The sequence below is a fragment of the Schistocerca nitens genome, chromosome 3, assembly GCF_023898315.1.
Source record: "Schistocerca nitens isolate TAMUIC-IGC-003100 chromosome 3, iqSchNite1.1, whole genome shotgun sequence".
Lineage (NCBI taxonomy): Eukaryota > Metazoa > Arthropoda > Insecta > Orthoptera > Acrididae > Schistocerca > Schistocerca nitens.
This window is the reverse complement of record NC_064616.1, coordinates 136,799,954-136,819,587: the sequence shown is the minus strand read 5'-3', so window position 1 is coordinate 136,819,587 and position 19,634 is coordinate 136,799,954.

The following is a 19,634-nucleotide window of genomic DNA, read 5'->3' as shown; positions in this document are numbered from 1 at the left end:
TAAGTTCCAGGGGACTGATGACCTCAGAAGTTAAGTCCCATAGTGCTCAGAGCCATTTTTTTTAAATCAAGAAGTCAGGATGTATGTGACGTGATTCTTAACATGTCAAACCCGTGGCTCCACTTGCTACCAAACTGTAAAAGAAACAGTTGAATGTGTGAAAAAGCAAAATACATCATGTATTATGGAAAATATTCACTGCCTGACAAAATGCAATGAAACATCCAGAAGACACGGTTCGATGCCACTGTAACTTCGTACACGTACACACCTTTGGTTTGTACGTAAATCAGAGTCGCAATTCTCTGAGACAGGCGTCAACAGCGTCAAATAGTAGGTGATAAATGTGAAGGATACGAAGATGTCACGTGCTCGAGTGAGAGAGTTTTTCAGTACGTGACAGAGTTTGGAAGAGACATTATTGTGGCTTTACATTTGGCCAGCTGGGCGAATCGTGCAATGTCAGCATTTTTGGGGAATATGGATGTGACAGAAGCCAGTTGTCGGATTGTGTGGGAAAGTGAGGGCAGGCTACTCTTCATCAAGGTTCTGGTCGACCACGCTTGATCACCACTGAGGAAGATGACTGTATTATGCACCAAGCACACTGTAACCCTTTCACACCTGCTCCTGCCATCTGAAAATGGATTCCGGCACCCGGACTAAGAATTCCTGTACCACGCGTAGGCGGCCGTTAGCACCATTACGTAATGGTTGTGTGTCGACTGCTGATGAATGGCGTCTCACTGTGTTCAGCGATGAATCGCAGTTCTGTATGACTCCGGATCACCATCATCGGCGAGTAGGCGGGAACCTGGAGATAGGTCCTATTATTCGAATGCTTCGAAGAGGCACTCCGGTGTTCGTCCTGGAGTCATGGTGTGAGGAGCCACCGGATATGAGTTGAGGTCACAGAAGGTAGTGCTTCTGGGAGCTCTGAGTCATGGAAATCCTGCGTCCTCATGTATTACCCCTCGTACGACAGTACCATGGTGCCACTTTTCAACAGGACAGTGCTCGTCCTCACATGACACGTGTCTGCGTCATGTCGAGGTACTCCCGTAGCCAGCAAGGTCCGGAAATCTGTCCCTGATATAATATTTGTGGCATCAGATACGACGTCAACTCCCTCAAAGTGCCGGTATCCAGCATATCAAGGACTTGTAAAACACAGTTGTGGGCTAGCTTGCCTCGGGAGAGTGCAATGGAATTGCGAAACTATTCCCGACCGGAATAGTACGTGCATCCAGGCCAGAGGGGATGCAACGTCATTCTAATGAGTGGCTCATACCGCCAAGTTCTTCGCAAATTTGGCTCGTTTTTGTAATCACTGAAATAACACTACATGCTGTCTAAACCTGTGAAGTTTCACTTCGTTTTCTCCCTCCCTTCTGGGTGCTTTTCTTTCAGGCTGTGTATTTCGCTCACAGATTCGTGTATGATGTTAGGCTACAGTTTACTGTATTTCTGATTTGTTGTTCTAGTGGTTTTTCGGTACTGGAGGAATGTACTATCGTTATTGAAAACGATTCCTGAGGTTTAAGTGTAAGCAGACAGTCGTCTCCTGTAGTCAAGTTAGACAGCCCCAGGTTGAAGGGTTCCCTAAGAAATCTAAATTTTGCTCAAGACTTTTGTTACAGCTTTGTTACAGTAACGAATCGTAAGGAATATTTTTCTCTTATTTACCATCATAGTTTTATATCAGTTCAAGTCTGGAAACGAATGCCACCAATGTTGTTTCCTTAGGAAACCTACAAAGTTTTCAGACGTCACTGTGACTAGAAAACAGGCAGCTTGACTAAACAGTTAGGCGAGAATACCATTTCATACTATGTGCAGATTTAGATGCTTTAATTATTAATCATACTGAGATCGAAGAGCTTTTTATGAGACATTGTTAGCATTAGAAGGACTGAAGATAAATCATGCACGTGGTTTGAAGATGTGTGCCTGAGAAAAAAATCAACCATTTGCATAAATTATCCGCAGGCAGAAGAATCAGTTAATCAATCAATCAGACCTTGATATGTATATCAAGGTTTTTTTTCCAAAGTGTCGTTAAACAAATGTATTATTACAATGAATGTTTGATCCTTCCTTCGTATCACTGTTGATCATCAATGGACTAAATTTTTCATAATTTATTCATGTTGATGTAAGTTTCATTGGCTTAAGGTATCCTTGGCGAGATTTTCAAAACATTGTTACAAGCAGGATTTCCTTAAGCGCAGTGTGAAGTGTAAACAGCGCTCCTATTGGAGAAGAACGCTCTTCCACGCAAATCTCTGTTATCCTTTTCGTGTTCCTATTGTTCTATACTCCTAAAATAAAGTGAAATCGTTCCAGCAGTTTTTAGCTGTTGCAGTAATTTAACTACATAATAGAAAAATTCTCACTGTTACCAAATATTGCGTAACGGTATTTCAAGTAGTTTTCAAAAAATACCATGTAAGTAATATGAAGCTTCAGTGTCATTAGTTCACGAAGACGCTCCGTTCAATCTAGCCTTTTCTTGCAACTATGGTACGTTCTCCCATTCGCACTTGTGTTCCCATTGTCTTCTTATTTCGTACTTGGCCTGTCCTGAATACGTTCAACAGTCTTCGTTTCAGATGGTTTCACCTACTGCTCCTCTGATTTTCCAATAATCCGAGTTCCACCTCACACTCCAGCGTCAGAATTTCAGGAACATTGTCGTGTATTTTTGGAAATAAGTGGAACTCTTCTTTTACGTTCATAATTAAAAAATCTTGCTTTAGAACTCATTTTTACGTGACTGTTCGAGACATCAGTTACCTAACCAATTCTCTAATTCCGACAGTTTGACAAAGTATTAGATACAGCACTGGGTAAACCAATTTCCTTACGAGTATAGTCATTATTGTGTTGTCTATCGTGTTATAGATTTTGGTAACGTATGACTGTCATCCCAGGTTAGTGCTAGAAATACATGATGTACCCAATAGCGGAAAATTAATGTTCTCAGTTTTTCCTGGATCTTTAGATAAACATTTACTTGCTACCACTTTGCAGTCCAGCATCGGCGAGTCTGCTAAAGCTCTAGAAAATTGCTCATTCATTATTAGTGACTCTGTGCTGTTTCTTCAGATAAAAGGTACGAAGGCTACACTCTTGTGGCCAGGAACAGTGTACGCGACTGTAAATAGCACTACCTTACTGTGAAGTACAAACTTTTACAATCATTTTTAATCAGTAGTTTCAATCACAATGGTAAGAAGAAAAAGGAAGAATTTTGGTAATGCATGTCATAAGCTGCATGTACACTGAGGAGCTGTGAATACGCAGGCACATGACCTCGAAATCGACAGCATAACTGATTGAACATACAGCAAAGAACACAGGCATGAGTGAAATTGCTTTTACGGTGAAATCATCTGCAGCTGATATTCGCAAAGTATGTGCGTCCATTATGAAGCAAATTAAGTTATTAGTGATAAGTTTCAGTGACAGGTAGCATTAGCATACTTTGATTTGCTCTTTGCAAAATGAAGCCAGGTCAGGAATGGAATGTCTATGAAAGTTTTAGAGGCAGTAAATTTATTTTGTCCATGCTGAACCCCAGTTACTGTTTTGCCGTGTGTGGACAGTTCGAAACCTCTTTTCTTGGCCGCCTTGTTGTGTTATTGCGAGGGATGTACTCGTCATTTGGTTGTCTCTTGTTCAGTGCTGCTTCTGTCCGCATCCTGCGCGGATCCAAGTCAGACATTTCCAATGCGTCGTCACCATGCAGGAGCCAAGGGAAGCAAAGCTTTGAGCTTTGAGCATTGAAATAAATTCTATTGTCGTGACTGAAAATTTACCGCAGGAAAATCCTCAAACGGAAAAGAAAAGAAGGGGAGGACGACGTTTATCTTCGCTTCTTCCGTCTACTTACAGTTAAAAAGCTGTTATCCTTTCACTGTATGGCTACTGCAGCCCCTCCACGAATGTCATGATTATGCAACCAGAGGCCTGTCCGTATATACCAGACATTATGCGATATTCATATGAGATACTTTGACTAGTACACAGCAAAAGCGCTGAAAAAATATTATTACGGGTGACACTAATGATGTATAATACTATGTACAACGACTGTCACTGGTTAAGTGCTTCTGAAGTGAAAGTGAGATATCAGTGAAATGTTATTTCAAAGCGAAAAGAAATATTCCGGACATCGTTCGACCAAATGGAAATAACTTTAAACAGTGCTTCCAAACCTGGAACTAATTACCCTGTGATTGGTAAAATGAAATGTTCTGAGGGGTAAAAATGGAAGCGTTCGATTGCACTTCAATGAAAATACTAAATACTAAATCATTGCTGTTACCACTGTTTCGTAAGACTGTAATAGTGATCACATAATTTACTAATAATCTACACTCCTGGAAATTGAAATAAGAACACCGTGAATTCATTGTCCCAGGAAGGGGAAACTTTATTGACACATTCCTGGGGTCAGATACATCACATGATCACACTGACAGAACCACAGGCACATAGACACAGGCAACAGAGCATGCACAATGTCGGCACTAGTACAGTGTATATCCACCTTTCGCAGCAATGCAGGCTGCTATTCTCCCATGGAGACGATCGTAGAGATGCTGGATGTAGTCCTGTGGAACGGCTTGCCATGCCGTTTCCACCTGGCGCCTCAGTTGGACCAGCGTTCGTGCCGGACGTGCAGACTGCGTGAGACGACGCTTCATCCAGTCCCAAACATGCTCAATGGGGGACAGATCCGGAGATCTTGCTGGCCAGGGTAGTTGACTTACACCTTCTAGAGCACGTTGGGTGGCACGGGATACATGCGGACGTGCATTGTCCTGTTGGAACAGCAAGTTCCCTTGCCGGTCTAGGAATGGTAGAACGATGGGTTCGATGACGGTTTGGATGTACCGTGCACTATTCAGTGTCCCCTCGACGATCACCAGTGGTGTACGGCCAGTGTAGGAGATCGCTGCCCACACCATGATGCCGGGTGTTGGCCCTGTGTGCCTCGGTCGTATGCAGTCCTGATTGTGGCGCTCACCTGCACGGCGCCAAACACGCATACGACCATCATTGGCACCAAGGCAGAAGCGACTCTCATCGCTGAAGACGACACGTCTCCATTCGTCCCTCCATTCACGCCTGTCGCGACACCACTGGAGGCGGGCTGCACGATGTTGGGGCGTGAGCGGAAGACGGCCTAACGGTGTGCGGGACCGTAGCCCAGCTTCATGGAGACGGTTGCGAATGGTCCTCGCCGATACCCCAGGAGCAACAGTGTCCCTAATTTGCTGGGAAGTGGCGGTGCGGTCCCCTTCGGCACTGCGTAGGATCCTACGGTCTTGGCGTGCATCCGTGCGTCGCTGCGGTCCGGTCCCAGGTCGACGGGCACGTGCACCTTCCGCCGACCACTGGCGACAACATCGATGTACTGTGGAGACCTCACGCCCCACGTGTTGAGCAATTCGGCGGTACGTCCACCCGGCCTCCCGCATGCCCACTATACGCCCTCGCTCAAAGTCCGTCAACTGCACATACGGTTCACGTCCACGCTGTCGCGGCATGCTACCAGTGTTAAAGCCTGCGATGGAGCTCCGTATGCCACGGCAAACTGGCTGACACTGACGGCGGCGGTGCACAAATGCTGCGCAGCTAGCGCCATTCGACGGCCAACACCGCGGTTCCTGGTGTGTCCGCTGTGCCGTGCGTGTGATCATTGCTTGTACAGCCCTCTCGCAGTGTCCGGAGCAAGTATGGTGGGTCTGACACACCGGTGTCAATGTGTTCTTTTTTCCATTTCCAGGAGTGTAATAATTAAATTTTTTAACATACTGGCATTAACTTGTGAAACAATGTCGTGGAAGTTATAGTTTGTGAAAGGCGTGGGTGAACATGTTCTTTTACATATAGTCCACTCACTACACACATACTTTGTACACTGTATCATGCACTCATTAAAGCAAAACTAAGACATATACATCACATATACCGTAACACTGCGTGGGTCGTGATTTTGTTATGTTGATGTTGCGATCTGACTAGCCCTGCTATGGTTGATCCATCTCAGACGTTACACAAAGCTGTTTCGTTGATTGTAAATAATTAATATTCTTAAATAACCCATTCAGGATAAGAGGGGTAAAGAATAATGTTAGTTAAATAAAAATAGTAGGACGCTATAAAGATACTTATTACAAAAATAAAGCATATTGCAACATAAATTTTGCACAATTACAATATTCATTTAATCATACTGATTAGACTAAGTTTAAGATTGCCACAACACCTATTTTCTATGCAAAAATCGCGCCACCCATTTTCACAACAGAAACATGTAAATGGCTGATACTCCCAAGCTTCTTTGTCAGTAAAAACCTCCACCCTCACTGGAGATGGCAACAGAGATATCAGAGGACAATCTAGTGGAACTGAAAACATTTATCGTTGCGGTTCCCTATTTCTCAAGTTGTAGCACGTATAACACTATAAATAGTCTATTAGAGAACAGTCTGCAAAAGGCTACGGTCAGCATATAGACAAAGTAAGAATTGCATATGGGAATTTAGCCGCCGGCCGAAGTGGCCGTGCGGTTAAAGGCGCTGCAGTCTGGAACCGCAAGACTGCTACGGTCGCAGGTTCGAATCCTGCCTCGGGCATGGGTGTTTGTGATGTCCTTAGGTTAGTTACGTTTAACTAGTTCTAAGTTCTAGGGGACTAATGACCTCAGCAGTTGAGTCCCATAGTGCTCAGAGCCATTTGAACCAATTTAGCTACACGAAGGACGTGTGGTTACAGCCGCTAACTGCTACGTTCGAAGTTACTCATGTACAGAATCTATTCAAGAAACAAGATAAACACTTACCAGGAAAAGACACTTTACTCAAGTGTTCAGTCATAAGTGAACACTTTTGAATGCTCAAAGCTCCACGGGGAAGCACAGACTTGTGTCCCTCTGCTCACAGAGAAACAAAATGATTCTGCTTCAGGTGCCACAGTAGACACTTTCTCAGACTAAGTTTAAGAGTGTTCACTAGATGCTTTGCCGGCAATGTCTCAAACAAATAAAATGTTCTCCAAGAATGTGTGTCCGCCGGATACCGACCAGTGAGTCCAAGACAACTTCTGCTTCAATATTATCGAAACTGAGTTCACTAGTTTCGACTCTCGACCCAGCCAATGACGGTCTTCGTTGCAATCTGATTTCCTGTAACTGTTTCTAGATATGAAACAGCTGGCCAGACCTGATCAGTTCATACAAAAATGTTCTAGAAGCTTCTCAACTAATTTAAAGAAGCGTCTGCCTGAAGGGCTGAGCTAATTACAGGGCTTCCTGGAAATGGCAGCGAGAAAGTTCTACATGTTCTGCATGGGAAGAATTCTTAACTGTTGTTTTCCATGTGCCTGTTTGGCGACAGGAGATGCATTCTGGTGGTGGTGGTGGTGGTTAGTGTTTAACGTCCCGTCGACAACGAGGTCATTAGAGACGGAGCGCAAGCTCGGGTTAGGGAAGGATTGGGAAGGAAATCGGCCGTGCCCTTTCAAAGGAACCATCCCGGCATATGCCTGAAACGATTTAGGGAAATCACGGAAAACCTAAATCAGGATGGCTGGAGACGGGATTGAACCGTCGTCCTCCCGAATGCGAGTCCAGTGTGCTAACCACTGCGCCACCTCGCTCGGTAGATGCATTCTGACGGGGCGGAAAACACTGAGTGATTCTTGCTAGCTGGTGGCTCTTTACTGCCTCTTTCTAACTTTTTCCGTTGACCTGACAACTGGAGGCATCGCTCGCTGGGCCACTCCGCAGGTGGGCTTTGCTGTGGACTGTAAATTTATGGCCTTTGGCTCCTGAGCAAAAACCTCCAAGCTTGCCTCCAACGTACCCGAAGTTCGTTGCTTCCTCAGCTTCTTTCACTATCCTAGGCACCTCAAAAATTACTTTTGTAAAGCATACAGTACTACAGTTGTTAGTGGGACGATGTCCAGTATTAACCAGTACCATTAATAAATAGATACCCCACCTAATATTCGATCCCAAATGATACAAATATATTAGTCTAATCGATCATTAATTACATTAACTGATGATGTAAGGATGCAAAATGCCGCTTCCTTACATTACATATCCCTTGAAGATAAATTTTCTGCTATGACCCATGAGTTATTGAATTTATTTCGTGAGCATTATTTACTCCCTCATCAGTGCCTCTTCATCGAGAGCTCTGGGTTCTGTAACTCGGAGGTTACATTTCGAATGGCAAAATGATCAAGACACAGAAAGCAAGTTTACTGCAGATGACGACAATTTATTAGACTGGCTACTTGGCAAAGGCTCTCTGCAACCTATCTTGAGCACACTGATGAATCTCAAATTGCAAATCTACCTAAGCCATCCATTTGTAAACATACACTAAATCAATATAAAAAATATGCAAAACTTTATTGTCTATAGCCATTCAACCACATAATTCTTTTGATTATCAATGAGGAATTGACATACAAAATAATTTATCAGAAAAATCATTCTTAGCTGCAAAAACTGGCATGGCCACCTCTTGAATCCGGTAATACACCTAGAATTGTTGTGATATGTATTTATTTTTTAAGTTAATTTAAAAATGAGGAATCAAGGAGGATAACCAATGTGAATAAATGTTAACATAGAAATTAACAGTGATCAAGATTTCTTTTTGCTGTAACTGAATGCCAAAGACTGCAAGTCACTTAGGATCACAAATGTAATGTAACAAAGAAACGTATGTATAAACTACTGGGGTTATCCATCATAAACGAGCGAAATTCACTTAACTCACAAATCATGCAAACATCATAATATTATAGAACATACAAGGAAATTGTGTCCAATGGCTTTGACAAACACACACACCATGTGACAATCAAAACAAGAATTATTACATGAATATGACAGAATGAACATAAAACATATTGAAAATGCAAAATTTTGATAAAGTTGTGTAGAGTTTAGAAATATTACATGCAAAGCGTTTTTAAAAGAGCAGAAATTATGTGTTTGTTCGTGGGTCATACGATTATATTCAAAGCAGTGAGATAACTTTTTTACAGGGGAAAACTGGGTTTCACAGGGAGAGAAAAGTATTTGACCAATGGAAGCACTGTATTTTGAGCAGTGGAGCTACTATATTTTGAACAGTAGAGGCACTCTGTTTTGAACAGGGGAGACACTGCATTGGAAGTCAAGCATTCTCTCGCCTCTGTGAGGAGCTTGTGTACTGCCGGAATACTGCATGCTGCTTTGCACTGGTGCCGATGTGTCAGCTGCTCAACCACAGGCTGATATAACGTACTGCATGGTGCAGGTACACCGGAGATCGACGCTTGCAGTTGTAGCTGGCGTGGGTGTGGTAGTTGCTCAGCCACATGTGGAGCTGGTGCACTCTGTGGTATAATTATACCGGATGTTCAACGCTGCTTTTTGCGGACGACAAATGGGTTGCTGTCCAGGGTAGTGTGTCGGGAGGAGAAGTAAGATTTGCACATCAGAGGTACCACGTTACATGCAGATGAGCTCTTCTTGTGGCATCCAGAACAGCGTCTCTCTCCCCATACAATCCCCAGGGTAGGTCGTCCATAGGGCAAGGCATCTCCCCTGGTCAGTTTGACAACCTCCCATGGGCACCTGCTTTTTCGCCCTCGGCTCTTGGCAAGTGCTGCGTCACCAACTCTGTGAACTGTTAACACAGAACCACTTGAAGGCTGCTCCTTGGCCGCCTTCCCCACTTTCGTTTGAGCCTGGGCCCAGCTACTAGCCCATCTTCCTATTAGCAATGGAATGCCATAGTCCCATGCCATTGCCTCTCCCCAGTTCCTCCATGTGGGGAACCCATGGCTGCTCTGCCGTGCCCTGTCGCAACTACGCATCCGCACAACAGTTATCTGCACAAACTGTACATCGAGTATTAATCGACGGTTCATGATTAATTTTACAATATCTTCTTTACATTTACATGAATGACGTTCAAAACTGAAAAACAAATTCTGATTTTGAACTGTCGTTTCACTAAAGAGAAATGACGTCAATTCTGACATTAATGTTGATTCTGGTTTGTCAGTTTGAATTAAAAATCGTTTGCAGTAATAAATTTCGATATTAAATGTAGTTTATGGTTTATAGGTTTGAATTAAAAATCGCTTTCAATAATAAATTTTGTCATTAAATGTTTTTTCTGGTTTATTAGTTTGAATTAAATGTCCTTCGCATTAATAACAACGTAAAAATGTAAATATTTTTAAAATGTTTCAGTCACAATTCTTAAAAATATTAGAGTAAATACTTTTTGCAATATTACTTTCACACTGGTTAGTGCTGATGTGATTTACTGTTATTACTATTCGGTTAGTAAGCATGCAAGTGTATACTTAGTATGCGTGTTACTAGTTTCGTAGTGTATGCAATCTACTTTCCATAGCGCTGTAGTGAAACGTCCCCTTTTTGAACAATTTTACTCGACTGTGCTTAAACTGACACACAATATTTTGTTAGCGCAACGCAATCTGACTTTCAATAATCCCTACAAAAGAATGGCCCTGACTAACATTAAACTATACCTTTCACAAATGACTTACCTCACAAAAATCTTCGCTACTCAAGCTACTGCAATACAGCGAACGCCACTACTGCCAGCTAAATAAAAGATTCAAACTATGGAAGGCACTAACTACTGATAGGGATAGTTAGCAAATGAAAGATATTAATAGAGAACAAACAATGTATTTACCTTGATATCATCATATATAAATATATATAGAGCAGTTCATGACAAATTTCAAAACTCCGCCATCTCTCTCCCCACATCCACCACTGCTGGCGGCTCACCTCCAACTGCGCAACGCTACGCGCTGTTCACAGCCAGCTGCCTAACACTACAATGGCGAGTATTACAACAACGCAAAGCAGCCACAGACTGCACACAGCACAGCCAGTGATTTTCATACAGATGTGGCGTTACCAATAAAAAAACCTAAACAGCCTACTTACATAGCCCCCATGCTCCCCACAAAAAAAATTTTATAAATTTTTTTGGGCACTGGCCAATACATATTTGTTGAAATTTTTCATAATCGTAATTACAATAACAAAGAAATCAAATGCACACACTTATTGATACAATGTTGGTCAAAAGCTAAAATATTCTTACAGTCCATAAAGACAGTCCTGATCATTCATCACAGTAAAACTGCCGTTTCTTTTCTCAAATTCTGAGCAGTAAAAGACAATGCACACGGAAGTAGTGGATTTCCATGCAGTCTTGAAGAAGTAGTGTTGTACTTCCAACGGAAAGACAGTGCTGACTCTTGACATGCTGACAGGTCATGGGCCACAACAGAGCAAACCCACAGCGGAGTCAGTCGAAGTTTTGAAGAGTATTGGTGGGTAGGTCATCACAGAGCAGACCCACTGTAGTCCTGGTAGAGATTACGGTATTGGTGGGCCACCAAAGATGCAGACCCACTGTAGTCCTTGTAGAGATGGCCAACAGCCATCTGTTGTGACTATGCAGGTGCACAATCACCATTGAAGAGTCTTGTGGATAATAGAGCAAGTCCATAACCACCACTTGTGCACTCACAAAGTTTTTGAATTGTCCTGAGAACCAGCAATGCTGTTAACCAGTCCCTTGCTGAATTATTAACACATGTGCAAACACTAACAGTCCCTACTTCTCACATATTGTCCATATACTATGATCAACAGAAACGTGTGCAGTGAAATGTAACTTACAAGTTAATAATATGATGAACTGGTGACAATTACAATTTTATAACATGAGAATACAATTACAAAGGTACAAAATACATCATTAAAGAACATAACAATACAGAGAACATTTGTAATACAGGCTTTACAAAAGAATCGAAATAACATATACATCAGTGTCACAGGAATTATGACATAAGTACATACATGAAAGATCAGAATAACTTTTGGAATATCAACTTCACACATGAGCATTAAAACAAAACACAATAAATAATGTCTAAGCATATTTACAAGGTAAATAACATATTATTAATGCCAATTATATTTGAGGATAACAGTATTCCTCATCATAGTGAATGTAGCTTAGTATTAGAAAAATTCTACAACATAAGTCTTATCAGATAAACATATAAATACAGGAAAAACATAAATACACAAGGGAACACAAACACATAGTGGGATAACAGAAGGAAAGGACAGGGTTTCTTTTACTGCAGTATTTTGCAAACAAAACTTTCTTTACTTCTCGGAGATCACCCTTCATTCCTCACTATTTCCAAAAAGTCCTATCTATACCTGTTTTCTGTATTCTAACCATATTTCTTTCAAAATAATTATGGCTCATTGTACAATACTCATTTTGGCCCAAATCTTTTTTATATACCTTGTCAATGCATTGCTTCCAATTCATCATAGTTAGTTTCTTATATAGTCTACCCCCTCTTAAGATAACTTAAATCTACTGAGCTCAGATGCTAAACTAAGGGACGAGGCAATGCAGTAGCACAGAACAATTAACACAAACAGCAATGACAAAAAAGTGCAGATTTGCAAAGAAAGCACCATTTTAGAAATTAGCGAAGCAACTGCAATATTACGACTAATATAAGGCAATGTGCAGGAAACAAGAAAAATAAATCAGTAGTAAAACTGGCTTAGCAGAGTAACACAAATTAAAATTCAGTAGCACTATGCCTGGCAAACAGCATAACTTATACCTAAACATGACAAAGTTCAAGCAGAAAAAGTTTTACACTAAAAATGGCCATGTCTAATACCTATGTCACATCGTAACACTAGAGTGATGCATCACAATTTATTCTACAAAAGAAATTAACAAGTACTTGAAAAGAAAACTATGATTGCAGTTCCTGTGAAGGTAAATGTCTTTTTGTGCTCCCTCATTTTTTTTTGAAAAATTATTATTTACTCGATCTGTAGACAGAAAATATTTATATTAGTACATCTATAAAATTTTATTTTAACCAATGCTGCAGTGCAGCTAGAAACTAGATATCAAATGAAATAAGCAATTACGCAAACCAAAGCATAAAAATATCATTCAATAGTCATGTGACATTTCATAAGTTAGTAGACATTCTCTCAACTCTCGTAGAAAGACGCTTGTCATAATCAGGTGTGCAGATGTAAAAATATTTCTCGTCATTTCATTAGGCATTCCTGTAAATATCATAAATTAAGAGCTCCACAGTGTCAACATATGTTTTCAAGTTCGACCGTGTCGTTTTTGCGATGCTCTCTACAAAGGAACGTCAATAGCGAGGATAATGGCCTCCTTTTTTTTTTCTTTTTCTACCTGTGCCGCTGAAAAGGGCTCGCAATAATGGCTTTTTCTCCAGGCGTCTGACACACCTGGCCGCTCACAACGAATTACTTCACAGTCACTTACCTTTCTTAACGAAATATTTACGACAGCAGTTTTCGCTACAGCGACAGTCTCATATAAAAATTTCATAGGTCAAGAATTTGCGTTACAAATCTGTAGAAACAAAATCGTATGAATATAACAGTGTCCAAAAAATTTTCGCCGGCATTGTGATACATTCACGCATTTACACACATTTCATAACTCTTAAAGTACGATTCTTGGTTTCCAACAACCTTCTTCACAAACCATAGTCCCTAACTTCTATTCATTATTCATATACATATAAACACGTAATCACATTCCTTATATAGCATCATCTTATTGATCATAAACATACCGCAACAGCATAATATACATCGTCGTCGTAAAAATAATATCATAACACCTAAGTCAAATCTCAAAAACGTCGTAGCTTTCTGCAATAATTTCAAACCCTAAGAAATATTCTCTGCTCATTTCAATAGTGTCATCTACCTCAAATGTACTTTAAAAATCATGATCTCATACCAAATACATCATTCAAAGCTCTCATAGTATCACAATGGTTCCAAAAAAATATGAACAGTTCACACAGTACAGACAACATACAGTTTCATAAGTGTGAAGTTATCCACCTGTGTAATTGCATAAACATTTGTCACTGATGTAGTAAAAAAAATGTTTGTCTCTCAGTTAAATGATCAGATAGCTGTGTAATTTATATGTTAGAGAAATATGGTACCGATGTGTAAAGTTGTATAAGCAAATACCATATTAGCTAGGGCTCCTTGTGCTTGCCAAACACATGGTACACAAAGTAGGCGTGTACCCCCTGATGATTAATGTAATTATACTCTCAGGTGTTACAGATTACAGTAATGGAATGAAATATTTTACGGAAAACCCTTGTATCATTGTACTTCAAATATCTTAAAAAAATAAATGTTTTAAGTGCGAAATTAATCACTCAAACACGTGTACTGTAGCGCTAAACTGTGCATCATGTTGTAAGATAACCTCTGTGGAAGTCTCGTAGTTATCGTCCTCCGAAAGCTAAGTTCTGCAGAAGTCAATGTACTTACCTCATGATAAACAAAAATGAAATGCTTTGTGTATAGATATCGTAGTTATTACGCTTATTGTTGTGATGAAGAAAGTACTGTACTGTAACGTATTGTTGTGCCACGAAAAAGGCTGTCTCATTGTTGCTATACCACAAAAGTTACTACTAAAACATGTTTTTCTTTCCAGAAGAATTCAGAAAACTGTGCAGATATAAAACAGATACACCGCAAAAGCAACATTGTAAATTGTCACTCATTAGTAGCGTCGTGATAAAATCGTGTAGCTGTCACATAAACTAACCTCTGTGTCATCTGGTATCTCTCAGAAAGCACTTTAATTTCAGAATGTATTTTCAAATAAACCAAAATGTAGCATTAAAATCTCATTAACAGTACTGGTAAATGTTCTAAGTATGTGAGCCTTATAGTCGTTACGTAATCGTGCAACAAACAAGCAAGAATGCACACACACAATAACACTGTGTCGTCTATTCACAATAACAATGCATTCGTAATTTCTGTTTAAAAACGTCCCCTAGGTTCTAGACTGGATATTTAACTTCAAACATTGTTGCATGTTAACAGATTCTAAATCTGACTAGCATACTAGTAATGTAAAGTGGAAAATTTTATGGCAAAGACAAAGTTAAAAAGCAGATCATCTCTCAATAAACGGTTTTACATGTGAAATGTGGTGTAAACCTTTACTCTTCCTAGTACGCAGAGTTTCAACTTCAACGCAATTATCAAGTGGTATACGTCGGTAAAGAATACTGGAATTTTTCTCAAGGCTACCGTCTTATGTTATTTTACTCGGAGCCAGCGGGCGCACGCTGCTGCCTGCTGTGCGAGTCATTGTCTGTTTCTTTGTTGGCGCACGCCGTTATTGGGATTAGGAGACCGAACTTCTACAAATTCGCCTTGCCGAGAGGGCCCAGCTCTGTTATAATCCCGCCAGTTCTGATGAAATTCAGGTCTGTCGTTATGTCGGTAGTTTACATAGTTTCTTTCTTGTCGGTCATCTGGTGTAGAATTTCTCCCTGAATCGTAACTGCGTGCTGGACCGTTGCGTCTAAAGTTATTCTGTCTCTCGTAATAATAATTGTTTTGGTTCCCATATTGTCTGTTTCTCTGATTGTCTCTGTGATAGTCATTACCGCGGAGAGGTGATCTTTCCCTGTAATTATTACTACTCCGCCAACGGTTGTTATACGGGTGGTGTCTGTTTCGGTCACGATTTGTGTTGTGAGAATAGCCTTGTCGCGTCCAGTTATTATTTCTTTCATCGCGGAATTGCGACGGATGTGATCTGTAATTGTTGTGCTCCTGCGTTCCGCGATTGTCAGTGTCAATTTCCAATTCTTGTAACAGTCCCTGAAAAGCATCAATGTCGTCTTTGCAACGTCCTGCCAAAATAATATGTCGTAAATGTTCAGGTAATTTGATTAAGCAAATGCGGATGAGTTCTGAGGGGCTGTATGGGTTTGACAGGTACTGATTTTTGTGCAACATGTCATCAAAATATTTCACAAGACTGGAGAATTCAGATTGTTCGAAATGTTTCATCATTATGATGCCATGTTTTACTCGGTCTTGTGTGGCTTGAGACCAATATGCTGAGAGGAAGGCATGGTAAAATTCTCCTTCACTGTGGCAATCGTGAATGACCGATCGCATTCTTACAGCTGGTTCATTCTCTAAGTAGCCACACATAAATTCTAATCTGTGTTCTAACGACCAGTTGGGAGGAAAACAATGAGAGAATTGATGGAGCCATGCTTGTGGATGAATGTCGTTGGCAGAATTCTTAAATGTTTTAAATTTACGTGTAGTAATGAACAGCTTATAGTCAAAATCATCATGTCGGCGAGTCGCATAGCGGTCATTGTTACGTCGTTTCGGCGGTTCCATCTCATAATTCGGTGTACCTTGCCAATTTCTTTCATAATTTCCGAAGTGTCCTGTGTTATTATTTTGTGGGTGTTCCGTATTTCTAAGTCCCTCTTCCCGTGTTGGAGCGCGAGTGTCCTCTGAAATATGAAATTTTTGTATTACTTGCGCCAACTGATCTTGTACTTCCCGGATTTCTCTTTTGTATTGCGTATTAATTTGATTCTGATTTTGTTTGAATTTCTTAATTTGTTCATACTCTTCTGTGTCAGTGATGGCTACAGGTCTTGTGTCATTCAGATCCTCATCTACCTTTGTAGATAAGTTAGTGAACTGATCCGAAAGTTCGGCTACTTTCTCCGATAGTGTACTTATTTCCTCAGTGTGTTTTTCTGAACCAAGTATCAGAGTATCTACTGTGTCCTTTAAGTTTTCCTGAGTTTTTGCAAGTTGCGTAACCGAATCGGTAGATGCAACTGAGTCAATTTTAGCTTGCAAGGTGTCGTGATTTTCATGAACAATGGTTTGCAGTTCTTTTATGGCTGCTTCGTGATTCTGTAATGCATTTTCATGCCGCGAAAAAATGGGTTGAAAATGCTCACAAATTTGTGTTTTTACGTCATTACAGACTTTTTGACATTTCGATTCAATGTTATGTAACTCACTAGTTAAATCTTCACGTGTTTGTTCAAATGTGGTGTCTAACTTTTGAAGCTTTTGCTGTGTTTGTCTCTGATTTTGTTCCATTGTGTCTAACTGTTGCTGTGTTTGTCTCTGGTGTTGTTCCATTGTGTCTAACTTTTGAAGATTATGTTCCATTCTGTCTAACTTTTGTAGCTTTTGCTGTGTTTGTCTCTGATTTTGTTCCATTGTGTCTAACTTTTCAAGCTTTTGTCCCATTTGTTGCATTAATTGTAATAACAATGCACTGGTGTCTGAAACATGTTCCTCAGTGCTTTTCGGCAGTGAATTTGCATTGGCAACATTCACATTTTGACAAGCGGAAAATGTTTCTTGACTCATTTGAGAAAACGGTGAGGACGCAAAACCTGAATCTACAGTATTTGCAAAATTGTGTCCTGTCATTTCGGATTCCTGAGGCGGGCTGTTGCCGACCGATCGATCGATAATGCTTCCCTCTTCACTAATTGTTTCACTGTCCACGCCATTGTTTGCAACCCGCTCCATTTCCCTATGCGCAATTACCAAATTACTACTTTGAACATTAGTTAATTCATTACTCTGCGGCACTAACATACTGCTTTCGTCTTCGCTGTCATTTCTCAATTTACTTTGGAGCCTAGTGTTACGTTTTTCACACGCCATTATTGTCACAGTATTTCACACGACAACACAGACAAACACAATTTGAAGAGCAAAAATAAGAGAACGCATTAACATAACACTGAAAATAATATCTAGTTAATTGCAGCTGCGAAATACTTGGTGCAAATCTACATGCGTGCCACACCTGTTTTACTGTACAACAATGAAAGACTGCAACTACAGAGGAGATTCTCTCTACAATTACGCGCTAGCAATAAACAAAATCTACACTAATTACACAAACTACAAGAAAAAATCAGAAGATTCCAGTGAGGTATCCTCGGCTAAGGGTCGACATATGAAACGTCCCCTTTTGAACAATTTTACTCGACTGTGCTTAAACTGACACACAATATTTTGTTAGCGCAACGCAATCTGACTTTCAATAATCCCTACAAAAGAATGGCCCTGACTAACATTAAACTATACCTTTCACAAATGACTTACCTCACAAAAATCTTCGCTACTCAAGCTACTGCAATACAGCGAACGCCACTACTGCCAGCTAAATAAAAGATTCAAACTATGGAAGGCACTAACTACTGATAGGGATAGTTAGCAAATGAAAGATATTAATAGAGAATAAACAATGTATTTACCTTGATATCATCGTATATAAATATATATAGAGCAGTTCATGACAAATTTCAAAACTCCGCCATCTCTCTCCCCACATCCACCACTGCTGGCGGCTCACCTCCAACTGCGCAACGCTACGCGCTGTTCACAGCCAGCTGCCTAACACTACAATGGCGAGTATTACAACAATGCAAAGCAGCCACAGACTGCACACAGCACAGCCAGTGATTTTCATACAGAGGTGGCGTTACCAATAAAAAAACCTAAACAGCCTACTTAAGTAGTTAGTTGAAATTACTAAGATGCGTTATCTAACTCCCTTGCATTGATGTCTGCCGCCCATTTCGAAGACATTGCTACACTCCATGTCACCATTCGGCTGTCACTATCATCTCATTTCCATTATCACTTATTTTTCCTCTTTAGCTTGTTTTTCGTATGAGCACTCCCCCATCTACGTAAATTGGTCTTTTATGTTGGTCTGACAGGGAGAACGAACCAGAAAAGTAAACAAACTGCACTAAGGAACACTAAATGCGTGAGTTGTCAACCATTAAGTTGGACAAACATTTTCCTCTGTTGCAAAAATAAAATTCTGAGCCACGCAAAGTGTCCTGATGCCGCTCTCTGAAGACTTCGTCACATCGAAGTCCACCATGGATGTTTCTCTTCGGCATGTGGTGCTGTTACTCACTATTCTACCAGATGTCTCAGTGTTGATATACTGCTCGATTTAATTCACCAAACGTTTCGTTGTCAGTGTATGTAAGAAGCTTGATTATCACGATAATAGAAACATGACCAATAATATTCATTTCTGGTTCAAATGGCTCTGAACACTATGGGACATAACATCTATGGTCATCAGTCCCCTAGAACTTAGAACTACTTAAACCTAACTAACCTAAGGACAGCACACAACACCCAGTCATCACGAGGCAGAGAAAATCCCTAACCCCGCCGGGAATCGAACCCGGGAACCCGGGCGTGGGAAGCGAGAACGCTAGCGCACGACCACGAGCTGCGGACTTTCATTTCTGTTTGCTGTTCCTGTACCTGGCATTTCTGCTTCGTTTCCAGATATGTTTTACTACAAATGAATGCTTCCCTCATTTCAACGCCATTTTGAAAAAGACTGGTTGAACAGTTACTTTCATACTGACCTTTCCTTTTCTTGTTTCTTTGTGAAGTTGCAAATTATTTTTTTTACGTTCTACCGTATTGTAATGCGTACAAACTCCACAGTATGTTACAGTTTCTTACTTCTACACATAGTATTTTATGAATGTCTTTAGGTTGTTTACATGGCGTATCCTAACTAAGTCCACCGGTTAAGCATGGGCTAAGCGTCGCACCCGCACAGGATCATAGCAAGCATCATAGAATTTGTGGC